This window comes from Microcebus murinus, chromosome 11 (assembly GCF_040939455.1).
Source record: "Microcebus murinus isolate Inina chromosome 11, M.murinus_Inina_mat1.0, whole genome shotgun sequence".
In the NCBI taxonomy this organism is placed as follows: domain Eukaryota; kingdom Metazoa; phylum Chordata; class Mammalia; order Primates; family Cheirogaleidae; genus Microcebus; species Microcebus murinus.
In genome coordinates this window covers 29,792,804-29,808,803 of record NC_134114.1, presented here as the reverse complement: position 1 = coordinate 29,808,803, position 16,000 = coordinate 29,792,804, and the positions used below count along the sequence as shown (strand labels likewise).

General features: G+C 40.9%; 1 protein-coding gene across 6 annotated transcripts in view; it reads left to right on the top strand.

Annotated features, from left to right (window-relative positions):
* FYB1 (FYN binding protein 1) overlaps nt 1-16,000 on the top strand; it is a 147,388-nt gene that overhangs the window by 34,619 nt on the left and 96,769 nt on the right. The window contains exon 2 of one of the 6 annotated variants that reach the window (XM_076007983.1): nt 7,755-7,852. The exons of 4 other annotated variants lie outside the window; for them this stretch is intronic. The gene's annotated coding sequence lies outside the window, so the exon portion shown is untranslated. Of the gene's footprint in view, nt 1-7,651; nt 7,853-16,000 lie in introns of those variants that run through there. One more of the 6 variants, XM_012736489.3, reaches the window with a different exon arrangement.

Genomic DNA, 16,000 nt, shown 5'->3' with positions numbered 1-16,000 from the left:
ATCTGAATGGTTATGTGAAATCACTCTAGTTTTCACATTTTCTCATTTTTTTAAAGTTTAAATCTACAGAATACAGCAAACATCTATATACCCATTGCCTAGATTCAGCTCAAACTGTGAACGTTTTGCCACATTATATGTGGGTGTATAAATTTTTTCCTGAACCATGTGAATATAAGTTACGAAAATCGTGCCAATTCATTCTTACAGATGTTAATATGCACCTCCTAAGGATAAGAACATTCTCCAGTTTAATGGCCACACTATTATCATCCCCTATAAAAAGTAGTGATTTCATACCATGTAATTGCCCACATCGAAATTTCTTTAATTGTCTCAAAATTATTTTATAAACTTTTTATTCAAACCAGTATCTAATCAAGATTTACATATTGTATTTAATGGTTATGTCTCTTTGGTATCTTTTAATCTACAGAAATTCCCTCATCTTTTTATGCTTTTCAAAACAATGTTTAATTGTTGGTAATAAATATGATTTATATGATTGTGTGTTTAGATATGTGTGCCTGTATATGCACACATATACACATGCAACTGAAGCAGGTCTGCAGGCCATATATATGCTGTGTGTCATATTCTTTGCACCCAGGTGTAGTCTATCAAAAGTCCCACTAACAATAGTTTCATCAATGTGGCCCTTTCCAGCCCATATTGGTGTGTTCTCTTATGGGGCATAGAAGGATAAGGAATAGAGAATTCCTTCTTTCATTGATATTAACTGAGAGCCTGAGCACCTGACCCTGAACCAAACTCTAAGGATGATACATGAAAGTTATTTGGAGGAGAAAGCTAGCTACACATGCAGTTTGCTGAGCTCTACCCTAAACCTACTAAATCTGGAATCTGCACTTTTAAAAGCACCTCTGGTTATTCTTATGAACACTAAAGTTTGAGGACAAGTATTCTAAAGACACACAGATAAATTACGAACTGGCCCCTACCCCTGACAAGTTCTAGTGGAACCAAGACGTTAAATGTTATCACATAATCAATAAGTACTCTGAGAGGCTCAGATGGAGGGTCAGAGGAGGCCATGGTGGGGGAGATGAAATTCAAGCTGAGTTTGAAGAAGGGTCGATTAACCAGGTGAAGAAGAGGAAGAAGGCCTAGGAGTGAGAGAAGTAGAAGCAATGCCATGTGCAAGTGGAGATGTGGGAAGGCTGAGTGAAGGAAGGCCACATATGCTATATTAAGGAGTTGGGGGTTTTTAACCTGAGGAGTTGGAAAGCCAACAAAAGGCTTTAAGCAAACACGGTCCAGTTGATCATAAGATTGTATTGACAGCCTTGCAAAGAAAGGATTAGAGGCAGAACAATTCCATAAAAAGCCACTGCAGTTAAAGAGGTAGGAAGTGAAGAAGACAGCACACTGGGGCAGGAGGGGAAAGGCTGGATTCAAAGACACTTGGGAGATAGAGGTGGCGGGACATGCTGATTAGATGTGAGCATGTGAGTCAGAAAAAGAAGTTGAAAGTGGAAACTCGGTTCATGTTTCTGTCTTGTGTGAATGGTGCCTGCCGGACATTCAGGTGAAAATGTCCCTGAAGCAGGTACCTAGTCAGGAGAGCAACAGCGAGAGCATGAAGACCATGCAGCTTTGGAGTGAGGAGACAAGCTGTGGCTGAGACCCAGCCTTGGTGCGCACTTGCATGCTGAAGGAAGGAACTTGTTCGCCCATTCAAATGGTTGGGACCAACCGGTGGGGAGCACTGCTGAAGGAGATTTGTTGAAGGAGATCCCTGTGTGCTTTGCCTACTTCTAGTGCTATGATTCTCTCTCTCTACTGTTTTCACCAGTGGTCTCCAAAGTGGAGTGAATACAACAGAAAGAGGGTTCAAAACAGCTCATTAGGCATGAAGAAAAATTGTTAGAAATCTTATATTTTAAAAATTTCATCTTTCATTTTCTATTTTTTGTCTGCACTTTATAATGGAGAAAGTAGATTCATACAGTAATATATCTGTATGTTTCTAAAAGAAAATCTTTAGATGAAATGAATTTAACAGAATTTATTTGAGCAAACAATTCCTGACTAGGGTAGCACTCAGAACCACCAGATGTTCACAGAGCTCCACCCCAGAAGCATGGGCAGTGAGCTTTTAGGCTGTGCTAGGAAGGAAGGCAAAAAATATATATCTGACTGGTTAGAGTAGAAAGACCCTGGTTAGCAGTTAGTTGGCAGTTTCTGATTGGTAAAGCCTCTAGTTAGAGGTTAGTTGGTGATTCTGATTGGTGAGGCCTCCAGTTCCATTTTACTGTTTACATTGGTCTTCAGTTTGCTTACATAAGAGCTTAAAGCTCTAGAGCCATCCCAGCCTAATACTCTCCCAATTAACAATTTTTTAATGGCCCTAGATATATATATATATACATATATGTGCATATATATGTATATATATATATATATATATATATATATATCTTAGGGTTTACTCATATTCACATTTTAGTTGTGCACATTCAAATATATTTTTATTTATTTTCTTTTATTGATGAATAATATTTTACTTATTTATGGGATACATGTGAGTATTTTTAACATGCATAGGATATGCAATGATCAAGTCAGGGAATTTGGGATGTCCAGCACCTTGAGTATTTATATCACTTCTATGTGTTGGTAACATTTCAAGTCCTCTCTTTCAGCTACTTTGAAATATATATTACATTGTCGCTAACAGTAGTCACCTCAGTGGGCTATTGAACAGTAGAACTTATTTCTTCCATCTAACTATAAGTTTGTACCCATTGATCAACCTCTCTCAAGTATGTTTTACTGCTAGCTATACACAATCAAAAATCTTCAGTGTCCATGCCTGCATTACAGAAAATCAGGAAAAGAGACTCAAAGAAGAAAAGGGAGGAAGTGGGCACAGTTCTTATACCTATACTTATCAAAGATTGCTGACATCTTTCACTAGATTGTGTCCATTAATAAAACCCCATGTAGCAAAACCTTCTAGAAGTTATGCAAGCCCCTTACAACTTTTCCTAATGTGAAAACATTTCTAGAATAGTAGAAGCTCAGAGGTGGAAAAAATCTCTCATATTAAACAGATAGTTTCCTACTTTCCTGAGAAGCAAGAGAAGGAGCAGATTAGAGCAAGAAGGTTGAGGTCAGAAGAAGGTAGGGTAGAGGAAGTGGAGAAAAGCCACCAGTTTTTATACATTAAATAAGAGTCAGCCCTGTACTTTCCAGGTTCTAATGTTTCTCTGATATGTATACATGAGTTTTGAAGTGAGGAAGGAGAAAGAGTTGTTAAAGTCAAAGAAAATAAGTAGAATCCATTTTTTTCTTTTCTCCTACATGATGCATTCTTAATTATCAATGTGTCTGAACACTGGATGGTTTCTGACAGCAGACGATGAGCCCACTAGAGGAACGCACACCTTTGATGAACTGTGATCAGGGTGTGATTGGCTTAAAGACAGAGCTCTTGACAAACAAACATATGTCAGTAGGGCTACAGGAGCTTCGTCTGCTGCTCATTAGTCTGGAGAATGTCAAAGCCTGGGAGGCCACTCCCTCGCTGAGCATGCAGAAGGTGGCAGCCCTCTCCCATCTGTCTTCACAGGATGCCCAAGCCCTGTCATAAAAGAAACCAACCCTTGGGACTGTGCGAAAGCCTGACTCCAGGCCAAAGCATTTTCACATTTATGATGTGTTTTCTGTGTACACCACTGGAGGTTTTCAATGGCTCAGCAGAGCTGGCTTGGCCACCAGAACCAGATCACATCTCCCTGAAATGTGGCTGGATTGGGCCATTGGCTTCATGTTATTTACTTCTTTGAGAACTAGAATATTAACCACTTTTTAAAAAGTTTTGGGGAAATGCTATCATTGCTAGAGTGAAAGAACAATAATAAGTACAATATTTCATTTAGAGGACAGAGCCACAAGCATATTGACAAGTGACAGGCACGAACAGACTGACACCTCAAAGTTGGCATCATACTGAGCAGATGGAATAGGGTAGGATTTCTCAACTTGGGGTGGAGGGGAGGGTGGGATGAGATAGGGGTAGTAGAAGAATTTGGCCGGGTTATAAAGACATAAATTCTGATATCCTAATAGGTATTTGATACTGGGAGTAATGCTTTGAGAGTAAGCTAAGTTTCTTGCTCTCCACTACACCCCCCCACCCTCCCGCCACTAATTCTCCAACATCGAGTTTTATTTCCTTGTATTACACAATAGAGCTATACAGGATAGGGGAGTAAAAATCTAGTTTTCATGTCCACAGAGAATGAGCTATTCATTGAGACATGCATCATTTGCTTAGAATTATGCTTGCATGGTGGAGGGGAAGCTCTAAACATTTAATAAAATATCCAGAAGTACCAAGGTGTTAGCTATGATTCTATAGCAGATGTAAGGCTTAATATTTTATTTAAGAAAACTTAGAATGATTTTATTTTATTTTAATGCTCAGGTTTCCCTATAATTTATGAAAGCCTTTAGTGAGTAGCCACAAAAATAATGAAAACTTTATATTCAAATAATAACTCAATATTACATTATTAGTTTCCTTTACGAACATAAGGCAAGTAATTCCTTCCAACTTCACCTTCTGTTAACACCATCTCAAGAAGGATTATATGTGAAGAAAAATATGCCCCTCATATTTTGTATTCTTTTCTCTAAATGTAGGGAGAAAAATACTAGTGCTCTATGGTGTCTCAAAAGTTTTGCATTAACTTGTTGGTTCAGAAAATTGGTTACATATATCCAGGGCAAATAGTAAAATAGGTTTACACTGAAAGCAATGTTTTTACTTTTGTTGGTTATAAGCCATATAACACAGAGTGGCAAAAGGAGAATCAAAAATGCAATTATCATCATCATATTGTTGTCATCAAATAATAATAGATTATCACACATATTTCCCTCTGTGAGTAAATATTTTATTAGAATAGAAAAAATTGAGTGCTTATTATGTAATAATAACATAAGCTCAAAATAAGGTAAATTTGGCAAGTATTTACACTTCTATTTCAGGAATATACCATGATGTTACTAAACTCACTTCATAGCATTTTAGTTGTTTCTTTTTTTTTTTTTTTTTTTTTTTTTTTTTGAGACAGAGTCTCACTTTGTTGCCCAGGCTAGAGTGAGTGCCGTGGCCTCAGCCTGGCTCACAGCAACCTCAATCTCCTGGGCTCAAGCGATCCTACTGCCTCAGCCTCCCGAGTAGCTGGGACTACAGGCATGCGCCACCATACCCGGCTAATTTTTTGTATATATATATTTTTAGTTGGTCAATTAATTTCTTTCTATTTTTGGTAGAGACGGGGTCTCGCTCAGGCTGGTTTCGAACTCCTGACCTTGAGCGATCCGCCCGCCTCGGCCTCCCAAAGTGCTAGGATTACAGGCGTGAGCCACCGCGCCCGGCCAGCATTTTAGTTGTTTCTATTAAATCCTCAAACCTTTTTGGACACTATCAGTAAGTACAATTACCATTCATATCAAACAAAACATTCAATGTTTTAAATTAAAACTTTCTAAATGTGTATGTTTCTTCTCCAGCACTTTGTAAAGCAAACTTTTAACATATGAATATAATTTTAGCATATAGGGGGCTGAGGATTACAAATTTCCATATTCACCTGCCCTTTTCTAGACAAATGCATTTCAAAAAAGCAACAGTCCCACAAACCAGGAAGCTGCCCTTGGCCTCTAATAAATTAATCCATTCAACAACGTTTAGAAAGTGCCTTCTGTATGCCAGGCAGTGCTCTAGGAGTCAGTAATCAGAGACAAATAAGCCACAGTCCCCACTCACCCTAAAGAAGCTCACGGTCAGTGGGAAAGACAGTCATGTCTCCAACAATTAAAAGTTAGTACAGAAAGCCAGAGGAAGGACACCCTTCCAGGCTTGTGGGACAGAATTCAGACACAGGTGATACCCATGCTGGGTGTAGGTGCATGAGCAAGAGTTAACCAGGTGAAAAAGTAAAGGGAGAGGTGCATTCCATGAAGGTAGGGAATGTTCCTGCTTTGGGTGGATTGGTTCTTTTTTTTTTTTTTTTTTTCGGTTTTATTTGTTTGTTTCCCCTGTTTTTGAGCATTCAAGGTGGAGGGCATAAAAAACAAGCAATTTCAAACTCCAGCTGGGATTCCTTCATGACCCAAGATCAAATGTCCCATGTTAAGTAATGTCTTCCTCAACTCTTCTGCCTCCAAGCGGTGGGAATTACTGGGTGCTTCCATAGTTCTTTGTTCATACCTTGAGCTTAATACTCATCACAGTGTGTCGTGGGTAGCTACGCAGTGTCTATCCCTAGGGTGGTTACCATACAAGTTTGGTTGTAGCAAAAGAGACTCAACATAAGACTGATTTTTAAAAGCTAAATTTTTTTCTCCTTCTCTTATTTTTATCCACATAACCATTCAGCAAAATCCAGTGACGACAGGATTGGGCTCCTTCTGTCTTCTGGCCCTGTTATCCCTAGAGTGTTACCCTAGTCATCAATGGACCAAAATGGCTTGGACCCACACAGCATTCCAACTAGTCAGAAGGAGAAAGCAGGATGGGCCCTTCTGTAAGGGCACCACCAAGAAGCTACGTAAATCACTTCTGCTTAGATCTCACGGGCTAAAATTTAGTCATATAGATACACCTAATGCTAAGAGGGACTAGGAAATGTCTTATTCTATGTAGTTGTGGGCCAACTAAAAGAATGGAAGTCCCTTACAAAGACCAAGCATTGGCAAACTTTCCTGCAAAGGGCCATATAGTAAATATTTTAGGCCGTATACAGTCTCTGTTATGTTGTCATTGTCATTGTCCTTGTTGTCTTCTTCTTTTTCCTCCTTTTTATTTTTTAAAATGCTTTAAAAACTGGAAAACCATTCTTAGCTTAAGGGCTTTACAAAATAGGCCACGGGCTAGATTTGGTGTGTGGGCTAGAGTTTGCTCTGCTATGTAAGAAGGGAAAATCACACTAGGAGGAAAGTAGCTAGCTTTGGCACAACTTCTGCAAGATCATAAGCCACTAAGAAGAAGAGCTTTATCTTGTTGTCCTTTCTAGTCTCGCACACTGCTTGGCCTAGATACGATGTGTTCAGTGTTTATGAATGAATGAATGAATGAGTAGAAGGAAGATAAGAGAGGTTAATTTAATAACCACAACTTGTTAAAATCTCATGGAGTCCCGGTGGTAGTCTCTTGGCATGGATTATCATGTGAATCCTCCATTTTCTCCAGAGTTTAAAGAAAAGTCTAACAGAGAATGGACAGAAGTGAGTCCCCTGGACTTTCCACCATCCCTTTTCAGTTAGTTTGGTCAAGCACCCCACTTCACCCTTCAACTGCAGGTGCAGTTAGACCCCAAATATTACACATATTCCAGGGGATCTTCCTAACTGAGAGCAGACTTCCTGGGCCTCCATTGCAGGTGACTAGCCAGGGCATGTAGGAAGATTATGGAACCAAAAGCCCTACAGCTTCCTCCCCTGAATAACCATGGTGGTTGGCAGGAGAACCTTGTTTTGGTTTTGCTCTTTAAAATATCACATGTTTGATAGGAATGTCAGCAGAAGTGTCCAGGCTGAATAGACACTTTTAGTTCCCTTCTTTCTTCTCCTTCTTGCTCAATATCCTGAGGACATAATAAAATTTTCTTGTCTGAATCAGCCCGGTGGGGGGAGGGAGAGGCGGCTCAGTCAACCGTTCAGGGACAAATCCCTGTCGGGCATCAGAAAGTGCCGCAGTCCTTGGATTCTGCACGCAGAACAGATGCAACAGCCAAAAGCAAGGGGAGCCCAGGCCCTGGCCCCAGGAAGACCCGCTAAATGACACCATCCTCCCACCTGATTCTGCAGGAGTCAGGTAACAGCTATGCCTAGGTTTCTTCTTTCAAATAAATGTGCAGATTTTTATAGCAGGAAAAGATACCACCTCCAAATTCTGGCAGCACAGACAGTACTAGCTGAATAACTGAAAGAAATGCATGTTATATTGGAAAAAAGAGCAAAAGAGATGAACACCAGACACTAAAACTTGGCCTCATTGTAGCCAAAAGGATGATAAGCAGATAAAAATGTGTCCAGGAATGCGTGTGTCACTTGCTCTTTCGTAACTAGATAGGGCTTCCTGTGCATTCCTTTTGCAACCTCTGGTGCCACTAGAATTAAATGATGTCTTACAACAAAACCAGAAACATGGCCCCATTGCCAACATAGCTGGCCACAGATAATTTATTTTATTCCTGCTCCTCACAAACATGTATCCATCCTTTTGATGAGGAAGAGCAACTTTCGATTTCCACCCAAACCTTAAGATCTGGCAGGGGTGGGGATTCCTGTGAGATTTCTACACAGACTAAGGGAAGGGACTATGCTGCCATTAACTCTGCCTTCTCAGAAGGAATCCTGGCACACCCGATAAATAATGACAAACAGCTGCAAATCAGCCAAGGCGATTTTTCAGAGCAACTAGAAATTCCACATTTTGGTCAGAGCCATTGGCCCTTTTGCATGCATTGCTGCTTCTTCTAAAGAATCCCCAAAGTACTTTTTCCCTCTTTTAACTAAATTTATAGTGAAGTAATTAAAATAGAATGGGTGACTCTGTCTTTATTGGCTGTGTGACCTTCAGAAAGCCACTTTAACCTCTCTATGTCTCAGTTTTCTCATCTAAAAAAATGGGAATAATAATAGTACTTATCTAATAGGGTTGCTATGAGGATAAAATTATATACACTTGCTGCATACTAATATTTAATAATAGATTATTAATATTCACCAATATTTTGGGATTGGATACAGATTATTCTGTGTAGGAAAACAGGTGGGTTTATTATCCCAAGGGCAAAGTTCTGGCCGTGGTTTTTTTGTTCATGCTACAAGACTGCCAGGGGAGGTTTTACGTAGCACAAAACATGTGCATATACCAGATGAGACACAAACTTCAAATAATTTAATGCTTCAAGAAATTACTGACAAATGGTAGGTGAGTGAGAGGAGAATGAGATTGTTCTTTTCAATAAAACCACATCTTTAAGAATGTTTCGTTAAAGGTGATTATGAATATCAGTGGAGTTGTGTATTCAAGGGACTCCCTGGAGAAGTTGTCCTTTTGTTTCAAAACCGAAAGGCTGGGAAGGATTCTGTTTCCCTTGTGAAATCACTTCAAATGTTCAAATCCACCTGCCTGCTTTATTTCCATTCATTTGTTTAACTACCAGTAGTCTTCAGGTTCTCCCCAGCTCCTACTGGAATCCAGAGGCCCCTTCCCTGGGTTCAAGAGCGGGTTTCTGGGTCACTGCTACAGCGTTGAAATGACAGCCGCCTCGCGAAGCAGTCACACTGCCACCTAGTGGTCCAGCCTAGACACAGCCGATCGCTTCGAAGCTTTTGCTAAATGCACTTTAAATATCGCATTTTCCACCATTTGTATCACATGTTAACGCGCGAGAGAGGTCAGGGGATGTAAAAAGGAGCTTTTGTTTGTCTGAGATGTTACCAGGGGCTGCCTGAGGGAACACTTCAAAGAACAAGAACGTGGAAAGTGTGAACCACGGCTCATCGGCAGGTTTAGGCTGCCACTAGCGGAGGCTGTGGTCAAGACCGAGGGTCCAGAATGCAGAGCTGAGTTTGAATGTGGGCTCTGCCAGGCACCAGCCGTGAGCCTTGGGTGAATTACTGAACTGGTCTCGGTTTCTTTATCTGTAGAATGAGGATAACAGTGACTTCCTCATAGATTGTTAGCAGTGCCTGAAAAGTTCCTAGCATAGCACAGAAGCAACCCACATTGTCATCTGTTCTTGTTGTGACTGCTTTTAAGAGCAAGTTGCTGTAGAAGTTGGTACCCCACAGGTCAGGCAGCACAGGACAGTGGGAAGACCACGGATGAGAAAGTGGGGGACCCAGATTGTAGCCCCGCTGTATGACCTTGGACAGATCACTTACCTGTGATCTGTAAATGAAGGGCCTTAATTCACTGATATTTAAGATTTTTTTCTTTCTCAAACACTGTGATTCTAAGACACCCTCGTTAAATTGTTCTACTTTTAAGGCCCATTTTTATCTCTTTTCTTTTTATCAAAAGCCAGGGCCACGCACGTGGCAGGTATTTATTATGTAGTTGCTGACCGATAGGAAGTGGAGGTTGGAATGATCTCTGTATCAGCCACTGAGAATAAATCAAGTAGTGTTTGAGCAGGTAGTGTTAGAAGACAAAATGTATTCCCCCATCAGAAGCTGGTCTGGGGTTCTCTGATAAATTTGGAGAGATCAGGGCTTGTCTTGCTTTTCTACCTCTGCTAATTAGCCTCTTTACACTGACAGGAAACCAGGAAAACCATTTAGCTATAAAAATTCAATACACACCTTGTCGATAATGTTGCTGAGGCTCGTGCCACAGGAATTGGTCAGAGCAATACAAGACATTGATTGCTTCCCAGTGCAGGTTAAATGCCACCAAGGCTCACCTGCTGGCCCCTGACAAATCCCCTACTCTGTCATTCTAAGCCAGGGATAACACCAGGTAAAATGTCCCAACTGTGGTGACAACAAATGGTGGCCCAGAAAAAGTAATCATGAAACAAACTTTCTGCCCTTCCTCTTAAATTTCACCCATGTGGGTGCTTGGGCAATAATAGAAATCCAGCACAAAGGTATTTTGGAGCTTTGTGAGGGTGTGCATTAGTTGCCCACGGCTGCTGTAACAAAGTACTACAAACTAAGTGTCATACAACAACAGAAATCTATTCTATCTCAGTTTTTGAGGCCACTATCTGGAATCAAGGTGTCACCAGAACCACGCTTCCTCCAAAGGCTCTAGGGGAGTTCTAGCAACCTCCAGCTTCTGGTGGTTCCAGGCATTCCTTGGCTTGTGGCTGCATCACTACAATCTCTGCCTCTGTCTCCAAATGGCCTTCTCCTCCTCTGGTGTCTCCTCCTTTCCTGTGTCTTACAGGGACACTTGTTATTGGATTAGTGCTCCTTGGACCACCCAGAATGATTTCATTGCATAATTCTTAATTGCATCTGCAAAGACCCTTTTTCCAAATGAGATCACAGTCACAGGTTCTGAGACATGGAAGGCTACCATTCAACCCACTATAGTGGCTGTAGAAGATACAGGGGAAATTTAGAAAGACAAGCAACCAATATCTGTACCCCAAACCCATTCACTCATGCTGAACCTGGGTACCCCCAAAATGTGCCCCAGTTTTTGCAGTTGAATATTTACAATTCTTTTAACAGGAATTGATCAATAAAGATGTGAGGTTAAGGGAGCTGAGGGACCAGGATCCCAATGGCTTTTAATCAGTTTTGCATCTAAATACACCACAGGGTGCCACATCCTCCCTCCTGTACCCCTGGATGGCTGGGCTGGTGACTCCCCTCCATAAAGAAGCCCAGAGAGAAGCACAACAGAGTACATTGGGGCACACAGTAAACATGGCTTGCAAAAAAATTCCCCGGGGGAGATTGCACCATGAACTGTGCTTCTCACTCTCTGCTTTCCCTGTCTTCCCTTAAAGGAGATCTCCCAGAATACCTTTATTTACCCTATCAGTCGAAAAATAACTTTTGTTATTAAGAGTTCTGTTTATACCTCTCAAATAGTTTTTTTATTGTTTCTATTCATATTAGATATTAACATTGGTCTATTGTTACATTTAAGTTATTAATAATAATTCTTCAAACACTGGTTTTAAACTAATTTTTACTAAATTTTTTATTGTGATAAAAGATACGTCACATAAAATTTGCCATTTTAACCATTTTTTCTTTTTCTTTTTTGAGACAAGTTCTCATTCTGTTGCTCACACTGGAGTTCAGTGGCATCATCATAGTTCACTGCAACCTTGAACTCCTAGGCTCAAGTGATCTTCCTGCCCAAGCCTCCCAAGTAGCTGGGAATATCAGCATGTGCCACCACATCTAGCTATATTTTTTATTTTTTGTAGAAATGAAGACTTGCTATGTTGCCCAGGCTGCTCTCCAACTCCTGGCCTCAAGTGATCCTCCCACCTCAGCTTTCCAAAATGCTGGGATTACAGCTATGAGCCACTACACCTGGCCCACTTTAACTATTTTTAAGCATACAATTCTGTAGTATTAGGTACATTCACATTGTTGGCCAGCCATCACCATTATCCATCTCAGGAACTCTTTCATCTTATCCATTAAATTCTAACTCCCGGCTGGGCGAGGTGGCTCACGCCTGTAATCCTAGCACTCTGGGAGGCTGAGGCGGGCAGATTGCTCGAGGTCAGGAGTTTGAAACCAGCCTGAGCAAGAGCGAGACCCCATCTCTACTATAAATAGAAAAAAATTAATTGGCCAACTAATATATATAGAAAAAAATTAGCCAGGCATGGTGGCGCATGCCTGTAGTCCCAGCTATTTGGGAGGCTGAAGCAGCAGGATCGCTTGAGCCCAGGAGTTTGAGGTTGCTGTGAGCTAGGCTGATGCCACAGCACTCACTCTAGCCTGGGCAACAAAGTGAGACTCTGTCTCAAAAAAAGAAAAAATACTAACTCCCTATAGCCTCCTTTCTCCAGCCTCCAGAAACCACCACTCTACTTTCTGTCTTTATGAATTTGATTACTCTAGGTATTTCATTTAAGGGAAATTGCACAATATTTGTTGTTTTGTGACTAGCTTATTTCACTTAGCCTAATGTCTGGAAGGTTTGTCCATGTTATATCATATGCCAGAATTTCCTTCCTTTGTAAGACTGAATAATATTCCATCCATGTATAGACCACATTTTGTGGTCAACAGACACTTCATCTGTCAACAGACACTTGGGTTGCTTCCACCTTTGGGGCATTGTGAATAATGCTGCTAAAAGCATGCATCTACAAATATCTGTTCCATATCTGTTCTTTTAATTCTTTTGAGTATGTACCTAGAAGTAAAATTGCTGAACCATATGGTAATGCTATGTTTAACTTTTTGTGGAACGCCCATACTGTTTTCCACAGCAGCTGCACCATTTTACATTCCCAGCAGCAGTGCACAAGGGTTCAATTTCTCCAACTCCTCACACCAACCTTGTTATTTTCTGCCTTTTTGCTAATAAACATCCTAATGGACTGCGGTCCTTGATCCCCGGCCGCCAGGAACCTGGCCACACAGCAGGAGGTGAGCGGTGGATGAGCGAGTGAAACCCTACCTGCACCCACAGCCACTCCCCATCAATCACATCACTGCCCAAGCCCCACCTCTGTCAGATCAGTGGGGGTGTCAGACCCTCGTAGGAGCAGGAGCCCCACTGCAAACTGTGCATGCGAGGGATCCAACTGTGCGCTCCCCATGAGAATCCAATGCCTCAATCCTGATGATCTGAGTCATCTCAGATGGAGCCAGGCAGTGACACCCCCACCCCCACCCCCATCCATGGAAAAACTGTCTTCCACAGAACGAGTCCCTGCTGTCAAAAAGGTTGGGAACTGCCGCTAATGGATATGAAGTGGTATCTCACTGTGGTTTAAATTTTTAATTAAAAGAAAAATCTATCCAAAAAAATAGGTGACTTATTATAGTACTTCTACTCTTTCTGAAAACCACTTAGTATTTATAAAATCATAAAACAGGAAAAGGTTTTGGTATGTTTCATTTTTTATTTCTGTTCTGTGAATTAACCACAGACGTTAATATTTTTTTCACTTTTTTATTCAGATAGAAGTTATTTTGTATAAATGCATTGCTATCGATCTGATTGTTGCCATGAGACTTCCCACGTCATAATCTCATCTCCCAGAATATCTGTTTACACCCTCCTTCAACATCCCCCAGTAATGAGTTTTAAGTTGCAGCCAGATGGATAATAAACACCACCCCAGGCAGACAATGAATGAACCAGAATGGTGTCACAGTCCCCTGAACCATCAATTGGGTGGCTCATGTCACCACCTCTAAATGGCAGCTGTTTGGAACCAGTTTGGGCTAAAAGAGACCTAATATAGTCACCTACCTAAACACCCTACTGCCACGCTGACTCACACAGACCAAACATTAAAAAAGCAAGTGAAATTGTTTGTCTTCTTATAGTTGTTTCTGCTTTCCAGATTGCCCGTGATGTTGCAAAGTCAATCCAGAGGTTTTGGCTTTGAGTCCCATAAACCCTATTCAGGCGTCCTCAAACTACGGCCCACAGGCCACATGTGGGCTGCCTAGCACATTTATCCGGCCCTCACGGTGTTTTTGCCGCCGATGCCTGTCCTGCTTAGCAGCCCACTTGTCTTGGGCCCATAGTGCACATTCTCCAATGGTCTGAGGGACAGTGAACTGGCCCCTGTTTAAAAAGTTTGAGGACCCCTATGTCTTGCTCAGTCTCTTGCTCATCTCAGATCTGCCATGTTTGCAACCACAAGGACAAAGGTTATCACACCTCTGCAATGGTTAGAGATTCTTGGACAGAAGGCCATTTACTAGAGTTAGGTGGGAAACTTTTTGGATCAGAATATGAAACTGCTGTAAAGTTTTGTGTGTGAGCTGAGGATTTAAACTAGTAACTATATAAGAACAATAATGAAAGTCATGATTCCTATGGTATATTGGGGTGTGCATGGGATTTAGAATCAGGAGCTGGGTTTGGTTCTCATCACTACCCCTTGCTAGAGCTTGAGTGACTCCGTTTACCCTTATATAGCAATAAGTATTAACTGGGCTTAGGAAGGGTCAAATGAAATATTCTGTGAAATTTTGCTTTAAAATGTAGTTGTTAGTTCTAAAATGGAAATAGTAATAGATGTAAGATACTAATGTCCAGAATTTCTTGCTAACTATATGAGTATATATAGAGTTTTGGAGGAAAAATATTAAAGTGATTTGTGCCCCAAGATAAGTAACTTTAATAAAGTATAGGCATTCAACTTGATGGTGGCAAAGTGCCACATACTGGATTTAGCACCTAAGCAAGGTGTCTCCAGAACTCTCAGGAGACAATGAATGAGCACATGAATGAATGGCTAGTGAGAGCCCAGCTCAGCTGAAACCACGAAGCGCCTTGGAGAGATCAAGACACCTGAGGAAAGAGGATGGCTAGGTGCTAAGAGCAGAATGTACGCCAGGGAAGGCTTGAAATTGAGAACATCACAATTTTAATGAGAAAAGGTGCAACCCAAAGCAAAAGGCCCAGTGACAACAAAGGTGAGAGCATTTGCTCATCTCATGGCAGAGTCTTGTTACTGCGCAGTGATAGCAGAGAAGAAAGGTGAGGAAAGAAGTGTGAGGTGGTTATATTATTTAATTTTGATTACTAAATACTGAATTCATTTTCTTCAAAGTTCAAAAGGAGAAGAAATGAAATGGGAACAGGGGAAGGTGTTTCCACATTGTGATATTCTGTAGAGTGAGGTTTCAAAACATTATTCATTTCTCTCTGTGGAATCTTCCACAACCCTCCTTTTCTAATGTGTAGATTTTACTTTCCTCAGATCAAACTCTGGGTCCCTCCCTGACTAGCAGCTGCCACCTGTCTTGGTTAGCTTGTCGAATCCTTCCTCTTCTAAGCAGTTCTCTTCACACAGATCTTTTCACACAGTGGGAAGGAAGTCTCTAGAAAACCCCACAGCTGGCCTCATCCCTCCACCCCCATTCCACTCCATGTAGACCATACACTTCCAGTTTCTAACTTCACATCAAGTGCAGAAAAGAAATTCACTGCCCAGAAGCATTTGTCTCTGTGTGTGTGTGTGTGTGTGTGTGTGTGTGTGTGTGTGTGTGTGCACGCACAGGGGAGAGATATGGAGGTTGAACGGAAAAAGGAAGCATAACATTTCTATTTTTCCTTTGTCGAACAGTATCTTTCTCAGAAACTAATAATTTTAATCTCAAACCTCATATATTCTTAGCAAAATAGGGATATTTTTGCTGATTTATACTATTTATATATGAAAATAGAACAACCATAAGAAATGACAGTTGATTCCTTCACCTGTCTAGTGAAAAGAAATAAAAAAAGAAAAAAGTTAAAGGTAAAAAAAAAAAAGAAATGATAGTTGAAATTAAGGTT